The 9,244-nt window shown below is 35.1% G+C and overlaps 1 protein-coding gene across 1 annotated transcript in view; it reads right to left on the minus strand.

Moving 5' to 3' along the window:
* The window catches only part of sema4gb (sema domain, immunoglobulin domain (Ig), transmembrane domain (TM) and short cytoplasmic domain, (semaphorin) 4Gb), a 37,669-nt gene extending 33,619 nt beyond the window's left edge, over positions 1-4,050 (minus strand). The window contains exon 1 of the mRNA XM_037753885.1: positions 3,937-4,050. The gene's annotated coding sequence lies outside the window, so the exon portion shown is untranslated. The remainder of the gene's footprint in view (positions 1-3,936) is intronic.
* Positions 4,051-9,244: the final 5,194 nt, after the last annotated feature.

The raw sequence follows: 9,244 nt of genomic DNA on the forward strand, positions 1-9,244 counted from the left end.
CTCAACACCCACAGATCTTTTTCATTTTCAAACTTGTAGTCTTCAGCCACAGACGACGCTGACTCATGTGACATCACTGGAGCAGAGCAACAGCGCAACAACGTGAGTCCTGTTTGATGTCCCAAACTTTTTCAGCACTTCCAAAACCACCACCTGCCAAAACTGTGTCAAAATAGAGGGCAGCAGATGAACCAGACACGCTGGTGAGAAGAGGCCCTTTGGTGTGGTTTTATCAGCTGCTGCCCTCATGTAACACAAAGCAAACACACACCATAGTTTCAACACATCTGCATTTGTGTTGTGTACACTGTACACTACAGGAGCTGGCAAGGATGTAGACAACGTGGTGTTGCCTCACCGATGAAAGCATGGACGCTCCAGGAGGGGGGGAAAGGTAAACACATCTGCCTTGGCAGTGGCACGACCGATGTGTCATGCATGATGGGAGACGAGAGGAATCGAACAACAGCAGCAGGCGGTGTCTGAATCACCTTTTACTTAGCAACGACCATCAGTTTCTTCCTGTTTATTGATCCATATATAGAGCTGGGTTTTGCAACACATCTGCTGGGACATTTCAGCCTAATTTCAGTGATAGTCTCTCTGCCCTCTGGTGCTCATCAAGCATCCTAAAATGAAGGCATAACTTGCCTACAGAATATGAAGAGTGTGATAAAGCTGTTTGCCAATATGAGCATGATTTGCAAAACACCTAGTGTGACATTTCTGCAGAGAAATCGATAAAAAAAGGTGAGCTATTCTTGTATTTCCTTTCAACCGATCCCACTTAAAATACCAAACACACTGCCATACCTGTGGTTACTTTTGTGCAAAAGCCATCAACCGACAAAGAGTGAATGAATATACTTTATTAAGGGGATTATGTACTCTGTAAGCTATACTTGAATATGGCATTTATACGTTCTTCGTCTTTTTTTCTATCTTTATCTCAAACCTTTGGGAGCTGGCATGCAGCTGAACCACAAATGAGATTACTCACACATTAAAGGAGGAATGAGTGGGTTCACCCTGTGGGCCACATCTACTGTGATGTGGAGAAATCTGAAGACAAATCTTCCCAGAGAAGCATGAAATTACGATTGTGTCGCAAATGATCTGCCTCTTCATACATTGAAAATAAACAGAAGAAAGAAAATGTTGCTCTCTGTTTGGGTTGATCTGATAAATAGAGCTGATACATCGTGCCATCATACGCACAAATAAGAATATGTGATGATTTCTTGGGACTCAAAGGGAGAAAATAAGCATTAAAATAGGGTTTTCCTCTGCCGTGTCAATGTACTATTATTAAATTCATCCACGACATAACATGTGATGACATATCATCTCACCATCTTTGTCTTTCCTGAGCCATTTGTCTTTACCAGAGCCATTTCTTGTTCAAATCTGTCAACATTTATGATGAAATAACACTCATTTTGATTTGAATATCAGAGGAATTATTGACTTTCTCTTTAAATTCATAAGTTCTTCTCCATTACACAAATGTTTTGCAGTTTATTTGTCACATATTCTAATGTGTAAATTGATCTGCTTGGCCAATTTCAGCCTTGCAAATAATATAAACACCCTAATCCTCTCAACACTTATCTGATAAGCCCACTTGAACCAGAGAGATTGGAGAGATGAGATTACCACTTCAGTCATCTGTACTACGCTCCGATTAGGCACACTTAAGGTGGCACGAATGGCTTTAATAATGGTTAAATAAATGAATTACTGATACTTTAAAGATCAGTTACAAGCTTGTTTTAAAGGAGAACTATTATGCTTTTGGAACTTTTTCCTTTTCCTTTAGTATATTATATCGTTTTTTGTACATGTAAAAGGTCTGCAAAGTAACAAAGTCCAGGCCAAAGGGGTTACTCTCCCCCACAGAAACACTGCTCCTGAACTGCCTGAAACGCCTTGCTTGAAGACCCGCCTTTTCTTCTGTAACGTGGTGATGTCACCAAGTAACACATTTGCATAACAGCTAGTTTGAGCAGCAGGAGCTCAAACAGAGCGTTGTAGACAGAGGGTGAAAAGATGTGCTGCACTTGCATAATACCTGCTTAGCAGCTAGTTTGACACGCCCTCAAACAAAGCTAGTTTAGAGCGGAGCTGGAGCGGAGTCTGAAGAGTTTGGTTCGGTTGACCAATCACAGCAGAGTGGGCCAGCTGACCAATCAGAGCAGACTGGCCACTGACCTTTTGCAACATGGGCTGCAGGGCATCTGAACCACAAATTAAAAACATATTAATATTTACACCTGCAGACTTGATGGATCACTAAGAACCATTTACTAATGACTTATTAACATTTATACAGAAGTTGCAGATGACTTACTTTTGCTGATGATTGGAAAGTGTGAAACTTTTGACTCCTTTATTATTAACTTTATTAATGACTCCACAGTAGTGGTGGAAGCAACAAATTGCAATTAGCCAAGTACTGTACTAGATTACTTTAAAATAGCTCCTCCTTGACCTACAACAACACTGAAATAGCTACTGTTAACACATTCATGCATCTGTAGCAATAATATAATAAATATATTCATATTATAACACTCTGACAGGGTCCATTGTGAATAAGAAGTACTGTCACTTGTTTTTTTAAAAGTCTGTTTTGCTCATTTGTACACAAGTAAGATTTCGAATGCAGGACTTTTACTTGTAATGGAGTATTTTTTACATTATGGTATTAACATTTTTACTCAAGTAAAGGATCTGGATACTTCTTCCACTACTGCTCAACAGCCAGAGAGATTATTAATGGCTCATATCCGATACTATTAAGCATTAGTAAATGATTTATTAACTATTAAAGGGACTGTATGTAAGGTTTTTACATGTATAAACATTTTTAAATATTTTTTTATTGCGACTTTCGGGGTTTTCTTTGTCAGCCTCTAGACTGCTTTTCATGTGAAGAATCCGAGCCGTTTTTTCCAGGAAAATCCAAAAGATGTGACGACATGCGCGCTTGCGAATGCCTTTATTTTCAGCTCTGCTTACAGGGCTAACAGTGTGCAACCACAGCTAATAGTCGGTCAGAAAACGGAGTCCGCTAACGCCAACAATGCATGCTCACGTCTACGTATAGTGTGAGCACAAGCGCGAGCAACAGGACGCTGACTGTAGTTGACTTATCAGCCACAGATGTCACTGTTAACAAGCAATTTCTGATTCTTCCACATAGTCCCTTTAATAAAAAACACTAGTAACAGCTTTTAATCCCTTTACAGAGGATGACCTATTAGAAAGTAACTAATGAATCTAAAAAACTAATTTAACTTAACCAACGTCACAGCTCTATCTCATTCATGCAAGGACCCATAGCCAATTTTATAAGTTTTAAAGGTGATTGATTGAGTTTAATGAACTTTTACAACACAGATACTACTCTAACACTCAGACTAATATCCCTCCTCTCTTTCCACTTATCTTTTTGTCTCATCTTGATTACATTCACCTCTAGTAAGGCATGAACACAGCTTAAAAACAGCTGAGCAACATATTATGTATTATTTCCTATCATACCTTTATTTAATGCAGTCAGCTCGTGTGAAGCTTCAGGACCATCCTTCCTTATAATGGATACAAAACCACTCCTGCACATACCCCAACAGTAATCCATCACTGCATGCACGTTTATATCGTTTATAAGCAGCCTATGCGTGCTATGAACGTGCACACACACACATCCCCTCCATGTGCACCTGTCCGACCTGGACTGCTGCAGCACTGAGAGAGAGAACAGCCCTGACTGCTGCTGCTGCTGCTGCACACTCTTTAATCACCTTCACCCACCTGAGAGTGTTATAGGTACATGTACTGTACGTGCAGAGAGAGCGTGTGCATGCAGGAAAAGTGGAGGAAACGCGTTAAATGAAGGGAAGAGTAGAAAAGCAGTAAAAGACTGAGACTCACCTGCTTTTTGTTTCCTGGAGTCCACTAATATCCTCTGAGTCTGAGTCGTCCTCTCCTCTCCGCTGCGAAACACCGAGCTGCTCTGCTGCTGCTGCAGTTACTCGATGCTCACACACACATACACACACACACACACACACACTGGAGTCATAGCCCATATAAGTCGACCAGCCTTATGGTCAGTTATGGTATATACACAGTTTCCTCCTTTGCTTTTCCATGTTTTTATACATAAATAAATGATTAAAAAAAAGGCTTTATGCTTTTATATGCAAGGCAACATCAGGCTTGACTTAAACATTGTTTGCTTAACTTTATAAAACAAAATTTAACAAATCAATTAAATTTTGTTATTTTATTTATACAAATTTAATTTTTTTTTTTATTTATTCAAATTGAATTCTTTATTTATTATTAAAATAATAAATCATACACCAGCAACTTGGTAAAAAATCTTCAAAAGTAACAGACTTTTTATTCATTATTAAAATAATAAATTGTACATCAGTAACTTAGTAAAAAAAATATTCGTAATTAACAGAATTTTTATTTATTATTAAAATAATAAATCTTACACCAACAACTTGGTAAAATAAATTTAAATTACAGGAATTACAAATCAAGTATAAACCTGTTTAATGCAGCAAAAAAATTGTCAAAATTTAAACAGGAATTAAAATTGCAGTATATAATGTATATAGTATATAAACATAGAATAGAATTGAATAGATCGGATCTATTGTCACCGATACCCGATCCAGCTATGTGAGTCAGTATCGGCCCGATATCCGATCCAGTATCGGTATCGATGCATCCCTAATAGATAGAGATAGTAAAGAAAAAAAATACTAGGACAAGGTTTTCAAGTTCATTTCCGTTGTTTTTCATTTATGTCTTCTGTTTGTTGCTTATTATTTTGGGGAATTTGGGAATGTGAATGTGTGATAGTCTGCCCTGTTTTCTATGACATCAGGGACCATGTTGGAAATAAGTATTACATGTTATCACTTGGATTGTGTTTGTCTTCTATAGCCATAAATACAATCAAATCTAGAGGCCTATGTGTTTTAATGTTTGTAACTCACTGTTATTGCTGCTTTTCCTGACTTGGACACTCAATGAGTTAAAAGTTAAATAGATCTTTAAAAACAGCACTTAATGGAAGACTAATAAAGTACAATAATGTCATGATATTTCAGTGTTGAGTATAGACAGCTATGCAATTCACATAGAATTATAACTGCAACATTTTTAGTGATACCAGAATTCTTTGTGAATATTATAGACATGCTGTTGCTGTTTTGTTGTTGTTGTTGTTTTAAGATTGTCTGGTCTTTCTAATGTGTCCTACTGTAAATATAGTGTGTATTGTGTCTGTGTGATCTGTGCCTTATGACTGACCCCTGCTGGAGAAAAGATGGAAAGAAAAAACTTCAAGATAGGCTGAATTAAGGATTATTGGGACAGTTTTTTAATTGTGTGTAAGCTTCCTTGCTATAAATAAAAAACAAATGCCCAACACATGATACATTTCTGTAATACTGAAGATGTTAGCTATTCATCTGTGGAGGAACGAAGGGTAATCCTGTTTAAATTTTTGACCATTTTTTGCTGCCTTAAAAAGGTTTACACTTGAATTGTAATTCCTGTGCATTTTTATTATTTTTTTACCAAGTTGTTGGTGTAAGATTTATTTTAAAAATAAATTAAAATTCTGTTATTTATGAAGATTTTTTACTAAGTTACAAGTGTACGATTTATTATTTTACTAATAAATACAAATTAAATTTATATAAATAAAATAAAACAAATTATTCATTTGTTACATTTTGTTTTATAAAGTTAAGAAAAAAATGGTAAATTCAAGCCTGATGTTGCCTTACCCATAAAACAGTGACTTCCACACAGTGAGGCATACAGCTTATTAATTAAACATTGGTATCGAATCGGTACTCAGTATCGGTATTTTATGCGGTTTTGTTTTCTACTATTGTATTTCTTCAAACCATGATTGCTACAGATGCATTCAGATTCATAAACGTGCATGTGCACTATATATATTTGTTTATTATTTGTATACATTTCATTCAATACGTATATTTTAATTTATTTTCTATTAATTTGTCTTTATTATTTCAATCATTACTTCAAATGTATCTTAGATTTTTATATTTTAATTTACTCATTATAATTATTATCATGATTATTATGAATAATCATGATAATAACAATAATAATAACAATAATAATAATAATATGTAGTTAAAGTATATTTGATACCAGGATATGTTCATTATCAATAATATATCACCATTTAGACATTTTCAAAAGACATCTTAAAACCTATCTTTTTACCAGCGCATTTTCTCTGTAACTTGCACTACGAATTTTATCCTGCACTATTTATATTTTACTATTTCTACTGTTCTAAAATGTTTTATTATTTTTATCATGATTTTGTTGACTCCATGCACTGCTCTTGCTGCTTGTTTTTTATTTATTTTATGTAAAGCACTTTGAACTGCAACTCCTGTATGAAATGTGCTATATAAATAAAGTCTTACTTACTTACTTACTTACTTACTTACCACATTTTTTTCTATAATTATTAATTATTTTATTTTTCTTGTTTCAATATTTGTTTAAAAAACAAAAAAGAAATGTTGATACACTTTGGAATTGTATTGTAAAATAAACTAATAATAATAATAAAAAAAAAAATCTTTCATAAAATTGTACTTGATTACCTGGTGCTTGTAAATGTATTCAGTAACTTTCCACCTCCAGTGAGTGAAAACTGTGCTTGCTAGTTGACCTATAGTCTTAGTTAGTTTATTTTACAATACAATTCCAAAGTGTATCAACATTTCTTTTTTGTTTTTTAAACAAATATTGAAACCAGAAAAATAAAATAATTAATAATTATAGAAAAAAATGTGGTGATATATTATTGATAATGAACATATCCTGGTATCAAATAAACTTTAACTACATATTATTATTGTGATTATCATGATTATTCATAATAATCATAATAATAATAATAATGATTAAATAAAATATAAAAATCTAAGATACATTCAAAGTAATGATTGAAATAATAAAGAAAAATTAATAGAAAATAAATTAAAATATACGTATTGAATGAAATGTATACAAATAATAAACAAATATATAGCCACACATTTCCGGCGGAGCACGAGGCCCCCAACTCCCATCACCATCCGAGGGGAGGAGGTGGAGGTGGTGGACACCTACAAGTTCCTGGGAGTACATATGAACAGTAGACTTGACTGGACTGATAACACCGAGGCCCTCTACAGGAAGGGACAGAGCAAACTGTTCTTCCTGAGGAGGCTCAGGTCTTTTAATGTATGCAATAGGCTGCTGCAGATGTTTTACCAGTCTGTAGTAGCCAGTGTTCTCTTTTTTGCTGTGGTATGTTGGGGGGGTAACATGAACACAAGGGATGCCAACAGACCTGAACAGGCTGGTGAGGAAGGCTGGCTCTGTGGTTGGATCTGAGCTGGACGGTCTGGAGGTGGTGGCAGAGGGCAGGATGAGGAGGAAGCTGGACGCTATCCTGGTAAACCCCTTCCACCCCCTCCATGATGAGCTAGTCAAGATGAGGAGCACCTTCAGCCACAGTGTGGCGGTACTGAGTTCCCCAGACTTTAGTTGTTCAGTCAGAAGACTGAAAAACAGTTCCCATCCACATAATAATATAAAATAAAATGCCTTCTTAATAATAATAATGAATAAATGCCTCTTCAATAATGAACAAATGCCTCTATAATAACAAACAATTAAGGAAACTGAAATATTGGTTTGTGTTTTTCCTTTTACCCTCCTTTAAAGTTTTCCCAAATAAAATACACTAAAAGAAAGGGGTATAAAGGGTTTCATTGAAAATCAACAAATGAATAGAATACAAAAATACAGCCTGCAGGCGTTAGGCTATTGTAAGGCAAGCCAGATCGTTGCACAAATAGCACCTAATTGTCCCAGTGCAGGTAACCCAATTGGTTGGCACTTAACTTGTTTCCCCAACTAGGAGTCAACACTCTCAACAAACAAAACACAAAGATCACAGAATCCCAAAAGGGCCCAAAACAGACCAGAGTTTCTGGTAAAGCTGATAACACATGTTGCATTGAGTGAAGGAGAGATCAGAATGACACTGGGTGTGCAGTTTCCCTCCTCTTTTAAGCCCTACAGAAAGGGTGTCGTTACACCCTGATTGGCCAAGAGGGGAATGCACCAAGCTGCTCTCAACTATCATTTAAGAGCCAGTCCCCACACCCTGCGCAACAGGTGAACTGAATAACCCTCTAATCACTCAGCAACTCAACCAAAAAAACACCAGGGAAAAGGGAAACAACAGCAAGCACCAGAGAATTGGCAGCTGCCACAACAGACTCATCCCTCCTCGGCACAACACAAAGCGCCTGGGTCAGTCCTTCATGCTGGTAGCCATCAGGCTCCACAACCAAGGCTGACCCCCTTATGACAACTATTAGGACTTTTAAGAAATTTAAACATGCACTATCTGGCGCACTTTACACTCACTTTACACTATACATCCTATATACCACTTTATTGCTGACTGCACATATGTACATATTACATTTATTTATTTATTTATTTATTGTACATACTACATTTATTTATTTATTGTACATACTACATTTATTTATTTATTTATTTATTGTACATATTACATTTATTTATTTATCTATTTATTTATTTATTTATTTATTGTACATATTACATTTATTTATTTATTTATTTATTGTACATATTACATTTATTTATTTATTTATTTATTGTACATATTACATTTATTTATTTATTTATTTATTGTACATATTACATTTATTTATTTATTGTACATATTACATTTATTTATTTATTTATTTATTTATTGTACATATTACATTTATTTATTTATTTATTTATTGTACATATTACATTTATTTATTTATTTATTTATTGTACATACTACATTTATTTATTAATGGACTGTGCACACTATGTTCACCCATTCACTCTGTATCTTTTATATCTCTATTATTGTGTTTAGAATGTTTGTATACCTTTACCTCTCCTGTGATTCACTCTGTTTGCTGATGTTGCTGCTTTGACACCTGGATTTCCCTCTGGGGATTAATAAAGGTCCATTTTATCTTATCTTAAATGGACTAAGATAACAGGTTATAACCATGGTTCTGACTGGTAACACTGGGTGTCGCTGTAACTCTTCTCTGTTTGTCTCCACTAACTAGAAACCCCTCTACAGCTCCAGACC

This window comes from Sebastes umbrosus, chromosome 20 (genome assembly GCF_015220745.1).
Source record: "Sebastes umbrosus isolate fSebUmb1 chromosome 20, fSebUmb1.pri, whole genome shotgun sequence".
In the NCBI taxonomy this organism is placed as follows: domain Eukaryota; kingdom Metazoa; phylum Chordata; class Actinopteri; order Perciformes; family Sebastidae; genus Sebastes; species Sebastes umbrosus.